Source organism: Amblyomma maculatum, chromosome 1 (genome assembly GCF_055883805.1).
Source record: "Amblyomma maculatum isolate TAMU_Amacu chromosome 1, ASM5588380v1, whole genome shotgun sequence".
In the NCBI taxonomy this organism is placed as follows: domain Eukaryota; kingdom Metazoa; phylum Arthropoda; class Arachnida; order Ixodida; family Ixodidae; genus Amblyomma; species Amblyomma maculatum.
In genome coordinates, this window is record NC_139344.1 from 205,914,524 (window position 1) to 205,918,430 (window position 3,907).

Consider the following 3,907-nt stretch of genomic DNA (forward strand, 5'->3'; position numbering starts at 1 on the left):
GAAACAAACTAGCACAGTGAAACAAATTCAGAGATGTTCAGAGTCGCTTATGCTAACCTCCAGTATTTTTTTTTTCGTTCACTACATTTGATTATAATTAGTAAAGACGTCTTAGCTTTTTTTTTTTTTAATTTTGGCTTGAGAGAAAAAAGTGTCAATGCAAAAGTCGTAGATATCGAAAAACGGATAGCTACGTTGTTTCCATCACGCTACGACTTGCGCCGCACTATTTATAGGCCTTCAAAAAAATGCTGTCACGTGACCAGCTGTTATTTTAAATCATTCGCCAAGTGCGTGCAACCAGCTTCATCGTAGAGAGCTCGGCCTATCACTTTACGTAAACGCTAGTTTAACGGAAACAACGTAGCTAGCTGTTTTTCGAGATCTACAACTTTTGCACTGACACTTTTTCTCTCAAGCCGATAATTAATCAAATAAGGTAATTAGTCTTTACTAATTAATCAAATGTAGTGAATGAAAATTCTACTGAAGGTTAGCATAGGTGACTCTGAACATCTCCGAATTTGTTTCACTGTGCTAGGGCAAGCCGTAATTTTTAAAACCTTGGTCCAAGTTAGCTGGGACGCCCGGTATAACATTACCATAACACTCAAAAGTCAGCAAAACGCCTTTTTTGAATGTTCTACTAATGTTATTTCTGTCACAGAATATTAGGCAATATTCAGGCAACTTAGATAAAATTTATAACATTCCAATGTTCGGTGCTTACATATAGTAAGTATGTAGGAATACAGTCTGGAGAAATTATTAAACGAGAGGTAAGGGGCAAAGAGGTTAGAGAGTGCCAGCATCTTTTCGGATCTCGTTAGAGATGAGTATGCGAACTTCCTATACAGCAGAGAGAGCTCGAGGAGCAAGCGTCGGGCGGGGGACTTGCTCCGGCGCAGTCCGGCGGCACCCCGTGGAGGCGGCAGAGAATTTTCTTTCAGATACCCTGGGGCATTGAGCACTCGCTGGAGATTGCCATTTGCTCAAGCTCAGCTACTTTGGTCATCTGATGAGAAGAGAGGAGTCTCTGGAGAAAGATTTGATGTTGGGAAAAGTTGAGGGTCGCCGGAGAAGGGGTAGGCAGCGAACGCGATGGTTAGATGGCATCCTCGAGGCACTGCAGATGAAGTTATGTGATGTTAGGAAGATAGTGAGAGACCGGAAAGCGTGGCGTGACATGGTCTATAGGGTCACGAAGAGTCGGACACGACTGAACGACTGAACTGAACTGAACTCAGGTTGAGGCAGCCACCGTCAGGATAGGACATTACTTGGAGTCTGGGGTGTCTCCAAAAACTGAAGATGTCATTACAGACAATGCCATGTCACTGTTGCTGTCGTCTTCCGCCAAGCCAGGCAGCAAGGGTAACGAAGCATCCATTGGCGCTGCACAGGCGTACAATAGCTCTTGTAAAGTGGCTGTCTTACCACATGACTTGCTCCTGGAGAAAGTTGCCGCTATCTCCGTGTCCCCATCAGCGTCGGACTTTTTTCACCTTCCTCTTTGCTGGACTTGGACGACAAGTGCTTGGTCTCGCGCTTGAGGTTCTCCACGTCCCTCTTGGCCTTCGCAAGGACGTTCTTCACGCTGGTCTCCTCGACATCGCCGCTGATATCGTAGGCGCCACTCACAGCGACGGTTGCGCAAGGGGACATTGGGAGACCCGTCTGGTGCCGCTGAAGCTGCTTAGCGCACTTCCATCAGCTTGCTCTTGAGCTCTTCGACCTCTTTGAGGTAGCCCCGAATGAGATTTTTGACGTCGTCACTGGTGTTCGAGTACAAACGACCAATCCAATAGTTGGCAGCCTGCTTGCTCAGCGAGCAGCTTTTCTTCTGTCAGCCGCTCCAACGTTTCCTGCAGGGCCTTGATCCGCTTGCGGAAGTTGTTCTCGGTCTGGGGCATGGTGTCCTCGCAGCACGTCATTCGCTTGCTCCGTGCCATCTTCGCCGACTAGACGCTTGCCCTGGTTGTACTCCATAAGCTCCAACTTCGCCTCCTGGATTTCTTGCCGCAAGCCAGCAACCGTCTGGCTTTAAATTATCCTGGTTTACTAGTGATCCGGTTCTTTATGTTTTTGGCTCGATTGGCATACTTGAGTGTGTTTAGCATCTCCATGAAATCTCGGTCACATGGGGAGACGCAGGCAATTATCAGGGTGCGGCTTTTTCCTCCGAGGGAATCCTGTAGTAGCCTATAGTGAGCTTGGAGTCTCGATATGGAACATATATGACGCCCTACTCGATGCCCAGGCTGAGATGACATTACCGAGAGCAAGGAGGCCACAATTTATGGAGCTGCATTCCTTGGCCCTGGCCCGGTGGCACCCGTGCGTTTTAGCCTCTCAGATCTAGCCAGGTCGACCAAGTGGAACTTGGCAGTGAGCGTTTCAAATTCGCTCATGGATGGCCATTCTTCTCCATTGACCTCGGTGACGGTGCTGTCTTCGTCGCTGTTAACCCCGTCCACATTCAGCTGGACAGTTAACTGCTGCTTGATGTGCAGGATAGGTAGATTGCATGTGACCTGGGCGACTGCACATTCATTTGGGTGCTAGCCGTTGTTCGTGACAGAGCTCCCGATTCAAGGCACTTCATAACTTGTTCTACGTTCTGTACAGCTTTTGCTGCCACACCAACAGTGTAGATAATCATCTTCGTGGATTTGCATCTTCGTGGATTTTCACAGACCTCCTATCCGGTTCATGTACAGTCTTTATCAAAAGTATAAAGCCCAAGCGATTCACTTCTAAGCACTCTAACTAGGCAACTGGAAGCAATACTGGTATATGAAGTTAATCACAGAAAATAGTGAGGGCTAGATTTCTCGTCTACGAGGTTTCGAGAGCTGCAGATGCATCACGAGCCTCGTTATAAGACTTAGAAGCAAAACCCTTGGGCCGTATATTTTTGACAAATACTGTACGTACGTCTTTGCCAGAGCTCAGCAGGCCGAAAATTTCTTCGTTGTACAGCTCCATGAACTGTACGTTCACCTTGAAATCAGGTGGCGGCTTCCACTATATAGTCTCGCGCCTTTTGTTACCGACTAGCGATGCCCTGGAAAAGGTGCTCCATAGCTCGTGGGACGATGCTCATTCACGTGGAGGTCGTAGCTTCCCATTGTATACATCTTGCCTGAGCCAGTCTGGCAGTAAGGACTGTGGCGTTGTACCTTTCGAAACACTCCTAGATAAGTTGCCGCACACACGTATTGTAAATGGTGTCCTGTTCCGAGGAGCAGTCGAACACATGGTTGAAAGTGAACGCTTTTTCCTTGCTGACTCAGATCTGGAGCTGGCTGTTGACAGTACTGGTACAGGCATGGCACAAGACTATCAACTCCTGGGGTATCAAGGGCCGGACCCAGACGGCTACCCGAACACTGGTGTCGTTGCCCATTTTGAGGCTGGCGAGGCTCGTCGACGGCAGTTGGCTCGCTCAACCCTAAACTGCGCTCATTGTTGTTGTTGTTATTGTTGTTCTCCTCTAATGTGATGGCACATACCTACACAGGGGGATCGGCCAAGAATTGGGGTGCAGTGATATTAGATTGTGAGATGCATAACTACATCGGAAAAATAAAAAAAAATAAATGCTAGGGAATAGAAAAGGAAATGTAAATATCCCTGCGCTCATCCCTGCAACATCCTCACGGACACGAGCTGCTTCTTCGTCGTCCGATGCTCCCAACGAAAGCGCGAGTACGAGCATTCGAGCCACAGTCAACGATGTAGTTAAGCGCAGTTTGTAAGTCGTTCTCGGTTTCGTGCCTTTATACTGTGAGCGTAGCAGATGCCACAGTAAATATATTCGCTCAGTTTAGAAATCACTCGTTTGGCCGAGCGCAGTGTGGTTTGTTCAAAGCAGCTAAATCAACTCGTGTTCTTACGGGGGTCC

General features: G+C 47.9%; 1 pseudogene; it reads right to left on the minus strand.

Annotated features, from left to right (window-relative positions):
* Positions 1-1,276: 1,276 nt before the first annotated feature.
* LOC146205420 (kinesin-like protein KIF21B pseudogene) lies at positions 1,277-3,409 on the minus strand (annotated as a pseudogene).
* Between the last annotated feature and the right edge of the window lie 498 nt (positions 3,410-3,907).